General features: G+C 47.4%; 1 protein-coding gene across 1 annotated transcript in view; it reads left to right on the forward strand.

Annotated features, from left to right (window-relative positions):
* Positions 1-21,262, forward strand: part of ARAP2 (ArfGAP with RhoGAP domain, ankyrin repeat and PH domain 2) — a 1,270,949-nt gene that overhangs the window by 263,771 nt on the left and 985,916 nt on the right. The window lies entirely within an intron of this gene.

The following is a 21,262-nucleotide window of genomic DNA, read 5'->3' on the forward strand; positions in this document are numbered from 1 at the left end:
TGAGACTGCATATGTCAGTGAAACTGAGTCAGAGTAAGTAAAAGTGACTGCAAGTACTACTAAGAGTGTAATTAACTAATACTGAATGAAAATGGATGAGAGATTAAGACTTAGTGCAAGCATGTGTAAGCGAACCCTCCAAGTAAATGAGTCAGTCTCACTCACTGACATTCAAACGAAACGTTACCCCCACCACATTTAATTGTCACCAGCCCCCACTAGCAAGCTGGTCATCAGCAATCCCATAGACACTTGTCAGTATTGCACAGAGACACTTTCACTTTTAATTTTACAGAACTGAAAGCTGAGAGCAGGAGTTTGTACTATTAAATATCATGGTATAAAAATATTGAGGACAGACTATTGAGGAACAAAATATCGAAAGGTAAATGCATAGAGAATATATACTTAGCACAACATATCTAATAACATACACATCACATAAAGATATATTGGCATACATATGACACTCCAAGGTGCACATAGATGATAAAGTGATTATATCACAAATCACACATATCAAAGACAAAAAGCATACCCACACTTTAGGAAAGTGCCTCTTTTTGCATAGTTAACCCCCACTTTTTTCCTGATGTGATTTCAAACTGTAAGTGCACTGGGTCCCTGCCAACCAGGTTCCTATGCCAGAGCTCTTTCCAAAACACTTTACCATGATTGACACCACGCCAGCTACCACTGTAAGTCCCTTGTAAATGGTACTCTGGGTACCTAGGGCATGGGTACTGAGGAGGGACGTCTGGGGCTGCAGCATTGGTTTTGCCACCCCAGGGACCTCTCACCAAGGTTATGCTCTCTGCCTTTGCAGCCTGCATGTCTTGGTGAAGAGAAATCCGAAGTGTAGATATTGCTCCCATACACCGTAAAAGGTATAGGCAAGTGACTCTTACTGCAGGTCTATAACTCTAGGCAGGGTGCACTATATCCTTTGTGAGGGCATATAAGCATGAGCAGATATGCCCCTGCAATGTCCAGTATATTCTGGGATGTTGTAGGTGTATCCGGACGCATGGGCAGGATACTTGTCAACACAAGTTTCCTAGCTCCATGATGGCTTCACTGAATCCTCCCTGATGCCCGTAGTGGACTTCTTTTTGCCAGCCTGCCGCTACCAGACATGTTTCTGACCTCATGGAGTGAGAGCCAGCACTCTCAAAGAACAGAGAAAAAGCCAGCTCTGAGATGAGGTGCTTCAAGCCTTCTCCAGGACAGTATGGCGTTTCCGGGTGGGGAATGCTTCGAAGGCAATGCCGCCTTTGAAATCCCACCCAGGAACCTCCAGATAGTGGGGCGAAGCCAACCCCCATTTCTTGCTCCAATTTTGACTGTCGGAAAGGCAGGAAAATTAGTTAGATTAGGAGGAGGGACCCCACTCAGCCTATACCACCCCTAGGGGAGGGCAGGTGATGTGAATCCCTCTCCTGAATTTCCACCATCTTGGGATGGTGGTAAAACAACCGATCAGGACTAGGATAGTACCTCTTTCCACAGGAAGTGGTCACTAGAAGGTGTAGATACACTAAAGGTAGGCAGTCCATTTGCTACTATCTCTCTTCCTTTGCAACACCCCTAAATCTAGTGTTTGAGTGGCACCCTGAGACCTGAACTTTATATTGGATGGACAAGAGAAGACCAGAACAAAGAAGACCCTCTGCATGAGAACTGAAGCCCTGCTGCAAATGAAAAAGGCACCAAATACTGCTTGCTGCACCCAGGACTCGACAAACACTGCTGCTGTGTCATCTTGAAACCTGAAAGGACTCCAAGAACCTCGTAGCATCTCCAGCCATCAAGAAATGGCCAAGAAGCTCCCTTGGAGTGAAGTTATCACTTCTTGCACACTGCAGGCAACGAACCTGTGAAGTCTGGTTTGTCGACTTGCTGCTAGAGTGGTAAAATACAATTGATACAGTTTAAAATGACTGGAAATATTAATACTTATAAAACGTTTCAAGCAATTACAGTTCATAGTGCTACATAACACAGGGGCACAGAAATTAAATCACTATCAGTTGGCACACTTTTGAACTCCAGAACAGTGCTACAGTACCTAATATGTAAGTGTCCAACTCCATATACTCATATGCAGACAAACAGTAACAAGTACAGGCCTTCAATTTGCAGGGAGTGCCTGTGATCTGATGGCCCAAGTCCATCCCAGAAACTTTGCCAATGTAATGGCAATGGGGGTTGATGTATCCGAGCGCAGAAATTTTAGCGCAACGTCATTCCTTTTGGTGCCCAATGATCTGCAAATTGGTGTCAGCCATGCAAGCCGATGGGCAGCATAAGCTGGACAGACAAACACCGGTGGGTCAGTGACTCTGAATGGGCATGACAAATAGGACAGGATTCATCAACTACATGACTCCATGTTGCTATAAATGATCTTACTGGTACCGAGCCCACCCTGAATTGGAAGTATAACTTCCGATTCTGCAGTTTAGTTATTGTATCCCAGTACTGTTACAAACTTGGGACTGGTTTAACTTCTAGGAATCTTCCTGTGAGTTAAGACGTGTCTTTATTTCTATAAGCGTTTTGAGTCACCCATTCCCAATACTTTACTTTAAGGATCACCTTGGAGGGGATCGGGGTGATGCCATGCCAATACTTGTTAGGGAGGCTCTGTCCTCCCGCAACCATAATATTTTGGTAAAGCGGTCTGCTCTAATTAGGTCCTTGAGGCCTGCAGCATAGATTACCAATTCTGGTGTAGACCAGATTTTCCACCAATAAAGTAGAGGACGCAGTCTCGCTATGTCGGCCAGAGCTTTCCTGCCTAGGTCATAAAGCAGTGGGCGCGCCGAGGTACTCTGCAGGAGGTTGGTGATCTGACATAGGAACCTATATCTGCTGCAGTTCACTTGGACAGATTCTTGTACCCCCAAAGCTCAGCCCCATATAGGGCGGAGCTGATCACTGTCATGTTATATATTTGCAGCACCTGACTAACTCGCTTTGTGAGAGAGGCGCTGAACTCAGCTTGCAAAGCTCCAGCTAGTTGCTGGGGCTTCAACATGGCCATGTCAAGCTGCGATTCCACCTCAGGTCCCTCTGCATGATAACCCCCTAATATGTAAAATCATTGACTTGTTCCAGGGGCCATTTGTTCAACACTATGCCTCCTCTCAATGCTCTATGCGGATTAAAAGACATAAATTTAGTTTTTGACACTTTAATTTCCAAGCCCCGTAAACAGCAGAACTCCTCAAAAAGTAGCAAAGCTCAATGGAGACCGCTCTGCACTTTTTGAGGTAATTACCGGGTCATCCGGGAACATTAAAATAGGGATTTTTAAACATGCTAGGGCTGGGGCATCAGTAGGAGTGGACTCCAGAAATTTTGCAATCCCATTGATAAACAGAGAAAATTGTGTGGGTGCCATTATGCCACCTTGGCGCACACCTTTCTCTATGGGAAAAGGATTTGTGACATTACCCTGTGCACCCCATCAAATTTGAGCATAATTGCCCTCATGAAGTCTAGCAATGAGGGTTAACAGTTCGGGCACATCCCCATCTCTTGCAGCACTGCCCATAATTTGCTACCAGGGACGAGGGCAAAAGCTGACTTGAGGTCCACAAAGGCAGAATACAAGCTGCCCTTGTCCAGGACCACCGTCTTCCAGTATAACAAAATTAATGGAAACACTTGGCCGATAGTACTGGTGTGTGCAAGAAAGCCAGCCTGCAGTGAGGATAGAATACCTTGCTCTTCTATCCAATCCTGGACCTTGTTTAAAACTAACTGCCCCATTATCTTTTGCAGAGAATCTATTAAGCTGATAGGCCTATATTTTCCAGGGTGAGATTTATCCCCTTTTTTAAAAACGGGGATAATCACAGCCCCTTTCCAGGAATCTGGAACTGCTGCGCCCTGGGCGTTTGTATTAGCCAGCAGCACTATATACCGGCACCATTTGGTCCTGTCATAAAAAAATATATCAGCCGGGATACCGTATAGGCCCAGTGCCTTTCCACCCATTACTGGTCCCAGGGCGATGCTCACATCAGCCTCGTCAAAAACCATGCCTTGATAGTGCGAATGTGAAGGCTCTGCCACCTCACCCTCATCTAAGCTACGGGCATATTGGGGATTAAAATGGATGACCCATTTGTCCTGGGTTACGTGATTTTGCGGCGGTAATTGCTGGTGATGCTTTTTTTTAACTCCTTGCCTGCAGCACTGTTAGGGGGTCCTGGATGCTCCTTTTGAATATATTTTTTTAGCACACTGCCAAGGGGAACAGGACTACATCTCCCAACACTTTCTGCCAAGGGGACCAGGACTACGGGACTTAGCACCCTTAGCGCTTCTCCCACCTGCCGCTGAGAAGGCTCTCACGCACCTGGAAGTGCTTCAAATTGAGTGCAGCCCCCTCGCAGCATTGGACGAGCGCGGGCTTGCCCGGGCCAGGCCCATCTGCGCCCATCAGCGACAGAAAGAGGCAGGGTAGGGCAACCCCTCTTGTTTCCATCTTGCTGTGTTTGTTACTACGGGTAACACTCCTGAACTTAAAAACTCGCATTGGCTCCTCATTTGGAACCGGCATTTATCTATGCATCTGGATGAAATTAATACAGCCATACATTAATAACTGCATGTGATTGCACTGGACAAAAAAGGGGAAAAACCCACAGTGGGATTACCAGTTTGTTTGGCTTTTTTCTTTTTCTCCTATTGCAAGAACCTTTGGGATTTCTATGCACACACTTGAAAAGACTTGGGGCTTTATTGCGACATCTAATCCCAACACGATAATCATAGAATTGTGTGCCTACAATTGGGCTATTGAATAAGCCCTACTAAGATTTAGAGTCAGTATAGGTACACGCCCGCTGGTTACTAAACACTAGCTTATTCTCCCCCTTGTATTACACTACACATGTGTTATTTCTAATCATCTCTAAATATTCGTATAGTAGATTAAATACGTTACATACCAAAGTAGGCATTCTCTGGGGTGTTTTTAGTGAGGCAGTTGGGCCTCAGGCTGAATCGGGTTGTACAATGGGGAACCGTATATGCCCGCTAAAGCCTAAAGCTACCTCTTTACCCTCGTTGCCACCAACTTTGATTGATAGGATGCTACTGAGGGCTACAGGGGTGGTCAATACATAAATAGAACTCACGGAGAGGCGTCTGTCACTTACCCATGACCTATGCATTTCAGTGCCTGACCTATCCACACCGCAGACAGCCACTCGAGCCCCTCCAGCTGGACCACCTTCACCACCACCCCCAGAAGTTCCACTAAAAAAAGTAGCACGTAGAGGCAAAAATACCACCAGCATCCCAAAGAATGGGAAGCAAAAGCATGCGTGAAGCATGACCAAAACCATAAGCGGCCCGCCGTTCACTAGAGTAGACACGGATTATCCTACCTGGGCAATTAACCTGTTGACTGATCTGCAGAATCAACTAAGAGCTATTGTAAGGGAATAACTAGCCCCCCTTCTCATTTGCTTAGATAAACTGGCTACAATGGGGGACAGCAGGCACACAAATTCTAATACAAACATCACTCATGCAACAGCAAGGGGGACTGACTCTGGCTGTCAGGTGGACACTCTAAACCTAATATCTTCGGACGGGTTGGGTGCACAGACCAATGTAGGTCACATCGCAACTCAACCGATAAGGTATCCGAATGTTAACACTTACCAGACAGGCACAAGCAACAATTGTGAGGCTAGCACTAGAAATGCAGCACCCCCGATGAGGGACATGGGTAAAAGAAGCCCCCCTTCGCATGGGCGTATAGTGGGACTTCGAGTGGGCGGGCGAGGGAAGAATGCACTGTTACTAGGACTTAAACAGCGAATAATGTGTTAAATAGTTGCAGACTTAATTTGCCCCCAGAAGCAACTCCCCTAGTTGCTATTCTTACAGGTGTTCCCCCACTTAAAGACCACTGTTTGGAACCCACCATGGAGTTCCTATGTAAAACTAAACACTGGTGTGATCAACATTCCAATAGTAGGACCAAGGTTTCTTCCCACATTATAATGGCCAGACGAGTGAGGTGGGTTGGCCATAGACTCAAACAGGTTGTAGGCGACTGCATTGTTGTCAACTTTGACAGAGCAGATATAGCGAGGCATTTATTTAGGGATGTCCCCAAGGAGAGTCAGAGGGGCATTAGGGCCCTGTCCCTGGGCTTTTTCTACACAGAACCCAAGGGGGTACAGTCATCCAGTAGATCTTCGCAGGGGCCTTGGCCCTTAGTGGATAGAACGGCGGTCCAAGCCCTAGGGAGGAGATCCACTCTGATACGTTAAACTGGAGCTCAGCAAGTGCTCCGAAATTGCCAACCCTGTTTAATGAGAGGGTTGACGAAGGAAACAGTTTAGCTTGTCAAAACGCATTCCTCCCATTATCCTCCTTAGAGGAAAATGACTTAATGGAGCTGTCTCATTGTCAACAGATCTTCTCTAGTGAATTCACTAAAGGGTAGGAGATAGATGAGAATGAAATCCTTAATTGCAACATTATCAGTTGGAACATAGCGAGCTTGAGAAGCAAAAAAGATGTTCCCAGGTGGCAAATTTTTTTAGACTATGACAGATTTAGTCTACAGGAGACCTGGGACATGGAAAACAACTTCTGGGTGGATGGGTTCAAATCATACAGTGTTCCGCACAATGTTCTGTGTGAGGTAGAGCAAAAGGGGTCCTCCTAATGTTATTTTCACTTAAATTGTCAGGTGCTCACAGGGGTGGATGTGGGGTCCCACAATTGTCTGGCAATTGAATGCACTGCTCTCAATACATGTAAACTACTGTCAATTTTTATAATTCTGGAGAGAGTAGTTTTTTTAAATGAACTTTTATGTAAATTGAAATGATTTTAGAGGAGTACAGATTAAAGCAAACCACTTATTATTCTATTATAACTATGGGCGATTTTAATCATGTTTGTGAGTTGAACTGCCAGGTAGAAAATCTTTTAGGTCTTGCGAACTCCTCCACTCCCCATTTTAGGCACACACAGCATGGGGAATGTATAGAAGAGCTTTTGGCTGCAGTAGACCTTTTTGAAACAAGCTTTATTAATACAGATGAGAGGATTCCCACCTTTAAAGCATATGGGCGGGATACTATGATAGATTTTCTATTTATCTCTCCTACCTTATTATCTCAAGTAATTTTTTATAATGCCAGGTGGTCCCATTTTAGTGATCACAACCTGTTATTCTTGTGTTGGACAAGGGTGGTGGCTAAAGGGGAAATTGGAAAAGTCAGGTGGGGATACTTGTTTGAAAACATCTGATCAGGGAGGGAGGCTAAGATGGGCCAAAGTTAACATGGACCTTTTCTTTCAGGACCTTTGTGTGAAGGTTGATGAAAAGCTTGCGACCTGCCTTGATAACTCTAAACAAGGGGCGTAGGTACTTACCGCCTTTGAAGTTATCAGTGCGCGAGTTGGGTCAGACCTTTCCTTGCCCACTAGATCTTGGCAAAATACTGGCGAGAAATGGTTTGATAGCAATTGTTCTGAACCACACAGAAAACTGGTAGTAGCTTTGAAACAGGTCCCACGAGATAAGGACCATATAGCCATGTTAAGAAATCTGTTTAAGCTTACTCAAACCACGCGTAAAAATGAAATAAAGGAGGACGCATGGAATGCTTGATTAGCTGTGGAGGTCCCAAAAGATAACTAGATTTTGGGCGATTGTAAATAAACCTTTCTTCTCTGGTATAGAGAATGTCCCCTTAGAATGCAACATCACAGAAGACAAATGGCTCTCTCATTTTGAAGCCATATATGAGGCCACTGCTACCTCGGATTTACCTGCTAATTTAGAACATAGAAGGGAATCCCCCAAAATTGTTTTTAATGAAGGTGAAGTAGAACTGACAATAATGCAAATGTCCCTAGTCCACACGGCGTCCCGGCCGACTTATATAAACAAAATCCAACTTTGTGGGCCAAAATTCTGACAAATGTTTACAATGTGTCAATCCATCAGGGATTCCCGTCATTATGGTCGTCGTCTACCATCATTCCAGTTTTTAAAAAAGGCCAGAGAGGGGGCCCACATTGTTGTGGGCCGATATCCTTAATTGATCCCGCAGTAAAAGTTTAAGGGAGAGTGCTTTTAATTAAGTTAATGGACTGGCTGAACGAGAATGAGGTTTTAACCAACCTTCAATATGATTTTGGACGTGAAAGGGGTACTCTGGACCAGTGCCTAAATTTACATCTAATAGCAAAAAAATACACATTAGCCAATGCGGGGACATTACAGCTGGCTTTCATAGACCTCTCCTTGGCTTTCAACCTGGTAAATAGATCTAAGCGTTGGCTCATCCTGCTAGACATGGGCATAGATCGATGTCTGGTACACTTCTTTGCTGACCTACGTAGGGATCTCTCCGCACTGGTGAGGGTCAACCAAGAAGGTAAATGCAAAAGGCACTGTAAATCTGGTAGAGGTGTTTGTCAGGGATGTATTTTAGCTCTATTGCTTTTTACCCTATATATAAATGATTAGGAAAGATTTTAGATTTGGCCAGCCTAGACATACCGCGAGTAGGGGACAGGGCTATCCCTGTGCTCCTATATGTAGATGATGCCGTTTTATTAGCCCGTAAAGCTGTTGGGCTCCAAAGGCTCTTGGATTCCTTTGATGCCTATATGAAATCACTGGACCTGGTAGTCAACATAGCTAAATCGCATACAATGACTATGGGCCAGGAGACATAGAAGACAAAAATCATTTTACTGTGAAGGCGTACAGCTGTCCAGGATGAACTCTTTTACCTATTTGGGGTACTATTTGATGAGAGAGGTTAAGGGGTTCACCAGCAGAAAGCAAACAAATTATGACTGCAAGGTCAACCGCTGCTGTTCAGGGCTTCTCACAGCGATTGGGGGCCAGGCTAATCGAAGCCTTGTTTAACATCTTCAGTTCTAAATGCATAGCAATTGCACTGTGTGGATCGGCCATCTGGGGTTTTAAGCCACCGGAGGGGGTACAGACAGTCGAAAACAAGTTTTTACGTACCCTCTTGTCAGTCCCCCAATCTACTTCAACTTTTGTAATACACCAAGAGGTAGGTGTTAGTTTTGTGTCAGAATTGTTGAGGCTGGCCCCGGTAGTCTGCTGGCCTAAGACCTGGCTCAACCCAGAATTAACCCTGAATCACAAGATTATTAGGGACTGTGTCGCCCTGGAGCGAATTAGCTGTATTCCATGGCTATATTATGTCAAGCACACCTTAAACAATTGAGGGCGCCCAGATCTTTTTGATTTCCCGGATAAAATAAAAAAAGAGGACTTGGCTTGGGTAAAACCACATTTTCTGAATCTGATGTTGTCTGACAGAGAGGTAACTGAGTTAATGAAACCTTCAGTAAAAGTCTATTTTTTGTTAAAAACCTCCCCCCCAGATTGAACCTTACTTGAGAATTGTCACAAAGCCCTTCCATTGCCTGCTTTTAACCAGGTTTTGTTTCAATTTAATTCACTTTCATCTACCGACCCCCTGGACCACGCACACAATTCAGCGAGGACATCGCCGACTTCGTCAGCCCACATGCCCTCCCCTCCGCTGACTACATCCTCCTGGGAGACCTCAACTTCCATCTGGAGAACAACAACGACCGCAACACCAGCACCCTGCTCGACAACCTCACCAACCTGGGACTCAAGCAACTGGTGTCCACCCCCACCCACCTCGCCGGACACACACTCGACGCTGTCTTCTCATCCAGCAAGGACATCAACTTCAGCCACACCACAGAGCTTCAATGGACGGACCACAGCTGCGTCCACTTCACCTTCAAGAAAACAACGACCCACCACCACCAGCAACAGACCGCCCGCAGAAGCTGGAACAAGATCACAGCAGACCAGCTCGCCACCTCCCTGAGCCAGCACCCTCCTGCCAGCTCAGCGAACCCCAGCCAGGCCGCCGACAACCTCACGAAGTGGATCAGCAACTGCGCGGACGAACTCGCCCCACTGAGGACCCCGCCCAGCAGACCCGGCAGCAAGAAAGCCCCATGGTTCACCGACGAACTCAAGAGCTCCAAGAAGAACTGCCGAGCCCTCGAGAAAGTCTGGAGAAGGGAACCGACACCGGACAACAGGACCTCCTTCAAACTTGCCACCCGGAAACACCACCAGCTGATCCGCGCCGCCAAGAAAACAGCATTCAAGGACCGGTTGGACAACAACGCACACAACTGCAAGGAACTCTTCAACATCGTCAAAGAGCTTTCCAACCCCAGCGCAGGAAACAACGACATCACCCCATCGCAAGACCTCTGCAACTCCCTGGCTTCATACTTCCACAACAAGATCGCGGACATACACAACAGCTTCAACAACCAACCAACGCACACCATGACCGAACAACCACCCCCCACCACCACCCTCCACGCCTGGACCCCGATCAGCACCGAAGACACCATCCGCACGATGAACTCCATCCACTCCGGATCACCGACCGACCCCTGCCCTCACCACGTCTTCAACAAAGCCGACGCTGTCATCGCACCCCACCTGCGAGACATCATCAACACATCCCTCGACACCACCATCTTCCCCGAGAGCTGGAAACACGCCGAACTCAGCGCCCTACTCAAGAAACCAACAGCGGACCCCACCGACCTCAAGAATTACCGCCCCATCTCGCTCCTCCCGTTTCCAGCCAAAGTCATCGAGAAGACCGTCAACAAGCAGATGGCCGCTTTCCTCGAGACGAACGGATCCCTCGACCCCTCACAGTCCGGCTTCCGAGCCAACCACAGCACCGAGACCGCCCTCATCGCCGCCACCGACGACATCCGAGCCCTGATGGACAATGGAGAAACAGCGGCCCTCATCCTCCTAGACCTCTCCGCGGCATTCGACACGGTCTGCCACCGCACCCTAGTACGGCGCCTCAGCAACGTCGGAATCCAGGACAAGGCGCTGGAGTGGATCACCTCCTTCCTCGACGGGAGAACACAGAGAGTCCGCCTACCACCGTACAAGTCAGAGGCCACCGAAGTCATCTGCGGCGTCCCCCAAGGATCATCTCTGAGCCCCACCCTCTTCAACGTCTACATGAGCCCCCTCGCGGCCATCGTACGCAAACACAACCTCAGCATAATCTCCTACGCCGACGACACCCAGCTGATCCTCTCCCTGACCAACGACCCCGCCGCCGCCAGAGCCAACCTGCACGAAGGGATGAAAGAGGTAGCCGAGTGGATGACGACCAGCCGCCTGAAACTGAACTCGGACAAGACGGAGGTCCTCATCCTGGGCTCCTCTCCCTCCGCCTGGGACGACTCCTGGTGGCCTCCCGCCCTGGGCACCGCACCCAAACCGACAGACCATGCACGCAACCTGGGCTTCATCCTGGACTCCTCCCTCTCCATGACCAGGCAAGTCAACAACGTCTCCTCGGCATGCTTCAACATCCTACGCATGCTACGGAAGATCTTCTGGTGGATCCCCACCGAGACCAGGAAGACCGTCACCCAGGCCCTCGTCACCAGCCGACTGGACTACGGCAACGCCCTCTACGCCGGGACCACCGCCAAGCTCCAGAAGAGACTCCAGCGGATCCAGAACGCCTCAGCCAGACTCATCCTCGACATCCCACGAACCAGCCACATCTCCGGACATCTGCGAGACCTTCACTGGCTCCCCGTCAACAAAAGAATCACCTTCCGCCTCCTCACCCACGCACACAAAGCCCTACACGACCAAGGCCCGAGCTACCTCAACAGCCGAGTCAACTTCTACGCTCCCAAACGCCACCTCCGATCAGCCAACCACGCCCTCGCCGCCGTCCCCCGCATCCGAAGAGCGACTACAGGAGGAAGGTCCTTCTCCCACCTGGCCGCCAAGACCTGGAACTCCCTCCCGACCGACCTGCGCCTGACCCAAGACCACCTCTCCTTCAGGAAGAAGCTGAAGACCTGGCTGTTCGAGCAGTAGCGGCTCCCCCCCCCCCAGCGCCTTGAGACCCCACAGGTATGTAGCGCGCTTTATAAGTGTCACTGATTGATTGATTGATTGACTTTTTCCTAGGTAATCTGCAAGGCTCGAGTAGGGTGTGTGATCTGATTCTGGTCCTTGCACTTGTGACAATTTTTCGACTCAGGATACTATTCACTTTATATGTTCTGAAGTCATTACAGTGGTATCCGTAGGAGATTATGGTCGCTCTCTAACCATTCCCTCACAACCATATCCATAGGACTGGGCCATAGCTGCAAGTTGATTAGTAGATAGTCTATGCGGCTAGCACTGTGGCCATTATTAAATGTGTTAGCCCCATGTCACTCTGATGGAGATCTTCCATTTGCCGCCCATAGGCTTTTCTACAGGCAACTGGAGGTAATTTGGATTGCCACATCCGACCTCTTTTTTATGGGTGCTAATTTTAATTTTGGAAGGCCCCGCTGGGCATCTTCGTCGCAAGTGAGATCACATTCCTCATTGGCAGGAGGCTCAAACGACGAATTAAAGTCTCCTTCAATTAGGACTTGGGAATCCTAGGAATACAAATCTTGTAGATTGTCGAGAGCCACTAAAACCTCCGACTTTTCCCCCTTTGATCCTCTCACATAGACATTATAAATGTCAACAATACTTTGCTGACCCCACTTCAGCCTAATTGCAAGAATGACCTTACTCCGAGTCTGGAGTACCTGGATACCGAAGCCAATCGCTTGACGAACCCAGATTGTCAAACCTACCTGAAGGTCGACCATTTCTCCCATGATAGCTGGAATATGATAGTTTAGGTAGCCTATATAGTGGAGGGGATCCACCAGCCAGGTTTCCTGAAAAAGACAGATGTCAAAATGCTCAATAAAGGTGTGCCAGTCGGGGCATATGACCTTTGACCTCTAGTAACCCGCATCCCTACAGGCGAGGGGGGGTGTTGTCAATATGCTCCTAGGTGCCAGGTCAGGGGTGATACACAGGAGGTGGGTACTAGAGGGGATATTAGAGAGGGTATCCCTACAAATGGGAGGAGCAGTATGAGATCCCGAGTGCAACTGAGGCTTACTCTGCAGTCGGTCGTCCAGAGAGGTACATCCCGCAATACAAGCGGGTGTTTGCCTAGCGGGTTGCCTACACTGACTACCAGGTGGAAACCGCCTGAACTGGATGGAAGAAATTTCAGGTCGGGCAAGGTCAAAATTCCATTGCGAGGAGATTTTCAGCGAGATCAACCCCTTCAACGTGAGCTCAATACAGTCTAACGGTTGGGCTCAGGAGGTGCACCTCTGTGCCCTGGTGATATCTTCCTGAATAACTGAGCAGCGCTCCCTAACATGGCTAATCCAATGGATGACTTTGTTAGTTAGGGAGTCCACATTTTAGACGCCGTTTCTGTTATCATACTTTGGTACGTTAACCATATATATTTTAGGAGCTTGCGACAGTTTAGAAATAGTCAAATCAACCGGTCAATGTTGTATGCTACGCAAGGAATGATGTGCCAAAGGTAAAGAAGTGGGTGTAATACAGGTTGGATGAGCATGCACTGATGCTGAGCTGCAGAGGACATTATTATGTTGACTTGTACTAGGGTCAATTGGGCACTTGATCCGAGAGAGAGAATGCGCGCTAACTTATAAGTTGTGGCAGCAAGAGCGGGCTGGAGGGAACCATTGTGACAGGAGCCCCTTATCAATGGTAACTGTCTCACGTACTGTATGATTAGCCTGTAAAGATTGAGGTGGGTGTCCTGTTTTAGGATTAATGTTCTCAGAACGGGAAGAATTTTTTTGCAGTAGAAGATTAACCAAGGAAGAAAGGCCCTCAATCATTATTTTCATCATCTCTATTTCTAGTCTAAGAGTATTAATAGGACGGTGTGTTTCCTGGGATTCAGTATTAAGTCTTGGGCCTAGATCTGTCCTAGGAATCTGAGATGGCAGAGAAGTCAGAGAAGGAGGGGGAGGCTGAGGCCTATCTTCCCTGTCCCCCTCGGGCAGATCTGCCAGGGATGAAAACCTGTTTGAACAAGAGATAGCAGGTCCGAACTGTTGGAGATTAATGCCAGGGGACTTGTTGGGAGGCCCTCAGCGTGTCTGTTATTCCCTCCCTATTTAGTGCGGGACCCCCTTTTCTAGATGGTTTATGAAAAATAGCTGGGATAGCAGGCAGGCAGCTTGGGCTACTGCTAATAGATTGAATGGGTCAATGGTGAGATTAACAATACCTGGCTGCGTAGTTAGTTCGCCCTCTAAAATATCCTCACATTCACTAAAGAGGTTGTCTATTCGATCTAAGACACAGTTACTGCCTGCATGTTTCTAATTCTTCCTGGCCTTCTTTCCCTTATCGGCTTGCCCAATTACCCAATTCCACCTCCACCACCCCACCTCCACAACCATCCATGGATTTTCTTTTCCCCCTCCTTTTGGGCTTCAAATTATTATCAACTGATACTATCATACGATCAGCAGGTCGCTAACATTGTAGTCATACACAAAGAAGGCAAATCCCAAATGGACTGTGCGTCCTTCAGGCCTATATCACTGCTGAATTCAGAGCCTAAGATTCTCGCAAAATTGCTTGCAACACGCCTCATTAAAGTTATTAACACATTGGTCCATCCTGACCAGTCAGGCTTTATGCTGCATCGTAATACTGCACTTATCTTACTCCGCTTACGACGCTACTTACACTGAGTACTCAGCAGAGTATCAACCATACTTGAGCCGGCTATATTGGTATCTCTTGACGCCACCATGTCCTTTGACATTGGATTTGGATTTGGATTTATATAGCGCATGGCTACCCGGAGGTCAGAGAACAAGAACTTTATGGGAAAAGCCAGGTTTTCAGGTGTTTGCGAAGTGTTAATTGATTGGTTTCTCTGCGAATAGTAAGTGGTAGGGAATTGCAAAGTCTGGGGGCATTGTAGGAGAAGAGGCGGCCCTCTGTCCGCGCTTTCTTGATTCTGGGGATGTCAGCTAGATGGAGGTGATCAGAGCGAAGCTCTCTATTGGCTTTGTATGGTTTGATCAGAGCTCTTAGAATTGGGGGGCGCTTACCCTGGAGGATTGTGTGTGTCATACAAAAAGATTTGAAGTTCACTCTCTCCTGAACCGGGAGCCAGTGCAGGGAACTTAAGGCAGGCTTGGCCTAACACCAGTTTTTTATGCCTGTGAGAAGTTTGGCTGCTGATTTCTGGACTAGTTGGAGTTTGGAGATGACTTTTTTGGGTGCGCCAAGATATAGGGCATTACCATAGTCCAGTCTTGAATGAATAAGCCCCTGGATAAGGTGTTTTCTAGAGTTGGCAGGCAGAAGGGAGAATATTTTCCGTGCTGTTGGAAGCAAACCAAAGCAGATTTCCGCGCTTTTCCTTGCTTGGGATTGAAAGGTGGGGTCCTGGTCGAGCCAGATACCCTGGCTTTTAATCTCTTTTTTTGGGATGGGTGCTGGTCTCATACAGATCGGCCACATAGAGTTAGGGGTAAATTTAGACTGGTTGTCTAGCACTAGAAGCTCAGTGTTTTCACCACTGAGTTTCAGGTGGTATTTGTTCATCGAATTGGTAATTTTTTTAAGTCAGGAGCACAGGTTTTCCGGAGATTGGTCCAGTTGGTTCAGAGATACGACGAGTTGGGTATCATCTGTGTAAGTGACCAATTTAATTCCATAAGGGGCTACAATTTCTTCCAGTGAGGACATACACACGTTAAAAAGTGTGGGGCTGAGGGACGAGCCCTGGGTTACCCCACAATGTAGTGGAAGAGCTCTAGATCGAATGTTGCCCTCAGAGACCTGGAAGGTTCGATTTTCCAGTAATGATATCAGCCAGGATTAGGCCGAACCAGTGACTCCCATTCTGTTAAGCCGGTGTGCCAAGATACGGTGATTCACAGTATCAAAGGCTGCGCTTAGGTCCAGGAGGATCACGGCTACTGATCCTCGCGAATCGAGAATCTTTTTTGCCTCTTCTACAACTGCAATCATCGCGGTCTCAGTGCCTTGACCAGGGCGGAAGCCCGTCTGAGAGTAGTGTAGGAGACCACAGGACTCAAGGAAGGAAGAGAGCTGGTGGTTAACAAATTTTTCCACCACCTTACTAATTCCTTGTAGTAAGGAAATGGGACGATAGTTACTCATCTCAGTAGGGTCAAGGTGGATTTTCTTTTAGCAGTGCCCTTACTAAGGCATTTTTTCAGTTCAGGGGGACAGTGGCGCCCTGTGTTAAGGAGGGGTTGATTAAGTTGGAAATAGGGGACTAGATGGTAGGAGCAGCAGACTTCAGGATGTTGAATGGTGCTGGGTCGAGCGAAGAGCCGCTCTTAATTGATTCTAAAATAGAGGGAAGTAGATCCAATGTGATAGGGGTAAATGAGTCAAGGCAAAGGTCATTATTCGAAGGTTCTGGTAAAAGGGGCTCTAATGAGTGGGCATTATTGGTGGTTGGGAGAAGTTTTAGGATGTTTTGGATTTTGGTGTCGAAAAATTCTGCCAATTCGTTCCATCGGTGACCAGAAGGGTCAGGGACGGGCGGGGAGTCACGGACTTTCAAGAGTTTTTTCACAATGTGGAAAGTTTCCCTGGAGGAGTTAGAGGTGGATTGGATTTTTTCTTCAAAAAAGGCTGCCTGAGTTGTTTTAAGGGCAGCTTTATAAGATATGATGGATAGTCTATATTCAGTTTTTTTATTACTGGCAAAATCTTTCCTCCATGGCCTTTCTAGTCTTTTGCATTGTTTTTTCATATTGCGGAGTTCAGGGGTGAACCAGGGAGATTAGAACGTTCTGCTTTTTTTTAGTAGGATTTTTCTTGGCAGTACTATATCCAAAGAATTCTGGATCCATGACGAGAATTGTTTATCTGCAGCTGATGGGTCAGGGTCATATGTAGGAGTAGCTAATTCAAGCTCGTGCCTCCAGTCATCTAGGACTATTTTGGGCCAGGGTCGATCTAAAGTTTGTGGGGCAGGCACGTGAGAGTTCTCAATGAAAGTTTGCCAAATGAATGGTACTAAGAATTGGTCTGACCATGGGACAGGTGAAGGTATTGTCACTTTTAGTTCCATTATGTTTGAGAAGATAGGGTCTAAAAGGTGACTTTTCGCATGTGTAGCTTGGTGGCTCTTAAGGTGAAGGTGGTAGGCTGCGAGGTCAAGTGCTTGTTCACCAACCACTTTATCCAGAGGGTCATCAAAATGGAGGTTTAAGTCTCCTAGGAGAGTAAAATTGGATGATGTACTGGCCAGGGAGATGATGGTTTCTAGTAGTGAACCACAGAATTGTCCCTGCGTTCCCGGGGGGCGGCATAGGAGAATGCCAGAGAATGAGTTTGAAGGGGAAAGTTGAATGGTAAATTGGGTGTTTTCACAATCCAAAATGGGGCTGTCCAGAATACGACAGGTAAGGTGGTTTCTGAGGATGATTACTATTCCGCTACCTTTGCCACTGGGTCTGTCTGGATCAGGTAGTCCAGAGGGAGAGCCTGTACTAAATCAAGATCGGAACTTGAAGAGAGCCAGGTCTCGGTCAAGAACAAGATGTCAAGTTCTGTGTCCTGAAGAAGCAAGGAGATTTACAGGGAGTGCTTAGCAGTTCAGCAGGGCCATGCTAACCCTATTACCTGCAGGATGCAGGGTATCCTTAGCTGAAAGATCATAAGGGCATTGGTTGCAGTGTTGACGTAGTTCCTCCAAGGAGATCGAATGGGAACATAGTGGCTTGAGGGTCTGCCTGAGTTGGAGTAAGTTTTCCCTGGTGTAGCGTAGAGAAGTTATGGGAGAGGGGGCCGGGGTTCCTGGCCCTGGACACAGCAGTGGGGGGCGAGTCAACCACCCAAACTGAGTAAGTGATGGAGGACCTGGACTGGTGCATGTTCAGGTAGAAATCAGTCTATGTTGCAAGAGGGTGTCCCAGAAAGTGAGGAAAGATAATGGGGGCATGGAATCGTTATTGAGAGGATATTTGCACTCCTCCGGCTCTTCAGACTGAGACTGAAGCTCTGGAATCCCCTTGACTTTGTTCAAATCTGTAAATGTGACCCAATATATGATGTTTATGCCTGAACAATACCACAATAGCCAGTGCGTAACCAAGCTAGTTCGAAATGCAGTCCAAGGTCCAGGAACCAGATGAAAGAGGGGTGGCCCTACCCTGCCACTACCTATCAGTGACGTGCAAGGACGGGCTTGCCTTTGGCCTGGGCTTCGCAATGAGATTTAAGGTGCCTCTGGGTGCAAGGACATAGCATTGGCAGCTGCGACCATGTGGGAGGCTGGGACTGGTGGTCCTGGTCTCCATATCCCCCTCCGGTGGTAACAGGCAGGCAGTGGAGGCAAGGTGGCGTACCAATAACTGGGGTACCAGACCCCCAACGTCAAACACCAAGAAGAAAGTCCACTCAAGACTCCCAAAGCACTAGCAGAAAGCACCTTCAAGGGATGTTGAGACACCCAAGACCCACTTCCTGAGTGGCCCAGCTGTCCCGCAATCGCATCTCAAAGTTGACTTCTCCTGACCATGATGACCAAAAGACACATGACGCCTAGCTGACCTGTTTGCTCTGCAGCTGGCCTCACCGGCTCTGGCACCAAATAACCAGCTGTGCTCTCGTGGTCCCCAAGCCCTTGCAATCCTCCCTCAAAGAAGGCCCATAAGACTTAAGTGTAAGTACCCCTGTGCAGTGTGTTTTCAAGTGGCCCCCTTCATCTTTGCACACCAGCTTCCAAGACCCTCAGCAGTCCTCTCCCAGCTGATCTAGGATGCTCCCAAACTTCTCCTTCTTGAACTTAGGACCTGATCCTGACATCAACCTAAAACAAGAAGGTGAACTTCATGAAAGCATTGCCTGATTTTCTATGCAATGTTCCGCTTTTTCCCCATTGTTTCCCATGGTTCGTAATTGCACACAAAAGTGATACATTTTCAAAACCGTAACTCCAAAAGTACTTGCTTTAGATTTGTGTTCTTGGTCTCAAAAATTCTTTAAAAATCAATATTATTTTTATACATTGATCTTGGATTTATTCTTGAGAGTGGGTCTCATTTATTGCCTCTGTAGACTACAACTAATGCTTAGCATTACTCTCTGATAAGCCGAACTGCTGGACCACACTACAACGAAAAGAGCATTAGAATTATCTGCTTTTACCTCTGTGCACCATTTGGTGTATTTTCTGGACTCTCAGCACAGTGTACTTCTTTTTAGAACACTTTATAGAGAGCCAACTTCCTACACAAGTATATCCCATACAAGTCACACATGCACTAATCTCACACACTTTTTTGCAGTTTTATATAGGGCAAACTCCACTCGAAGGTATTTTATTGCTTTACATGGGCACCTGTTACATTACACAAGGACAGATTCATATTTTAAAGACACAGTGATAAGAAGTGATTTGCCTAGAATCACAGGATGTTGAGTTGATGCAGAGACTCAAACCTGGTTCCCCAGTTCCAAAATCTGCAGCTCTGGCTGTAAGGTCTCATCCTCTCCCACATCATGTATCAAACACATATTGCACCTACTTCATGGTTTTGATGCCCACTACTCACTCACATCACTCAAACAAAAGAAAAGTGCCAGATATCATGTGCGATTCTGAGCTGTTACGTAACACAGACATGTCACGCACTAACATGACAGCAATTCTCAATCAATTCCCCTATGCACACAGGGACAGATACCATACAGATCATAAAGAGGCAATATCACAACAGACACACATATATGGCAGATACACGGATAACCACAAAACTCAACTGAGAGGCATCACACACTCACTATTTATCACGCAGATGAGCGAGTGGCACTTACACAGCACAAATATATATACATATATTGCGCAAATGAATAAATGGTCATGAGGTTAATTTTAATAAACCTGGGGCCGTATTACATAAAGTGCCCTGGGAGTGCAACAGGCATTTGTGCCCACTTTGTGCTCCCTCGGGGCACTTTGGTATTACAGCAGGGGCCGTGTACACTTGTGAGACCCCTTCTGTAATACCAATAGCGCTGGCGCACATAAAGCGCCAGCACTATCTGCAAGGGTAAGATCCCTAATTTGCATGGAGGCGTGCCCCATGCAAATGAGGGAATCCCTTTGCCTCTGCGCCCGCGCCGTATTACAGACGTGGGCGCAGAGACAAAGAAGCCCTCAGCAGGTGAACTGAGAGTGCGCCATCTAAAAGGTGGTGCACTGTCAGTGCGCCCCCTGATGGCAGCCCTCTGGAGGGGGAAGGGGGTCCCATGGACCCCCCCCCAGACATCCCTTTGCAGGCTTGTGCAGTCACTGACTCCACCTGTCTGCTAGGGGATCTCTAATTCCCTTCAAAAATGCAGGCCGGTTGCCGCCTGCACTGTGCAAACACGAATCAGTTGTAAAGCAGTCGCTCGTTTTTTCATAGGCATGTGCTGCTCCCAAGGTAGCACAAGTTTATGGCTGCCCTGGGGCAGCGCATTCATGGTAATACCTTTTTAAGGTGTACCCAGCACAAACAATGAAAATCTGCATTTACCATAATACGGCCCCTGATACTGTATAACATACTACATAAGAGTGGAGAAGTGGAGAAGTGTGGCTCAATGGTTAGAGCGGCAGACCCCAGGGTTCAATTCTTGACATGGCAGGGTCTTGAGCTCATTGTCTGCAGACTCGATAATTCTCACCTCGGCGCCTACTCTAATCATGAGGTCCCATGCTTAATCTCCACAACGGCCCCTACAACACTGGGATGCCTGGCTTCACCTTGGGGGTGCCCAGGAGGGGCATCTCACAGGGAGAGCCAGGAAGGGGTCCACAGTGTTATACAGCGCCAGGACGCCCCGGTGATGGGCAGCTGTGCGCTTTACAAGTATACTACATTTACTACATAAGGAGAGAGCACAATAAACCACAATCACACAGGTCAGAACAGATGGCTAACCCCGCCCCCAGTAGAAGAGGCACATATGTACTACAAGCATCTGTCATACACGTTTTAATCATACATCGTACACCCACCACACACACAAACACGCATGCTAATCTGTATTCTGGAGAGACCGTTGCAGGCCCACTGAAGGCAAGTGTGCGAGATGTGTTTACAGGGCGGGGGCGGACTCTGAACATTGCTTAAACAATCAATGAAGCTTAGGTTACGCTGATTGAGTCCCAAATTAGCATGGAGTTCTAAATGTGTTGTTGCCATTTATACTATGTCATTTAAACCTCTCACCCTGTTCTGCTTTGCTTGCCCCTCCAATCCTGTGACCCCAAAAAATTGACAAAGCCAC

This window comes from Lissotriton vulgaris, chromosome 3_2 (genome assembly GCF_964263255.1).
Source record: "Lissotriton vulgaris chromosome 3_2, aLisVul1.2, whole genome shotgun sequence".
Classification (NCBI taxonomy): domain Eukaryota; kingdom Metazoa; phylum Chordata; class Amphibia; order Caudata; family Salamandridae; genus Lissotriton; species Lissotriton vulgaris.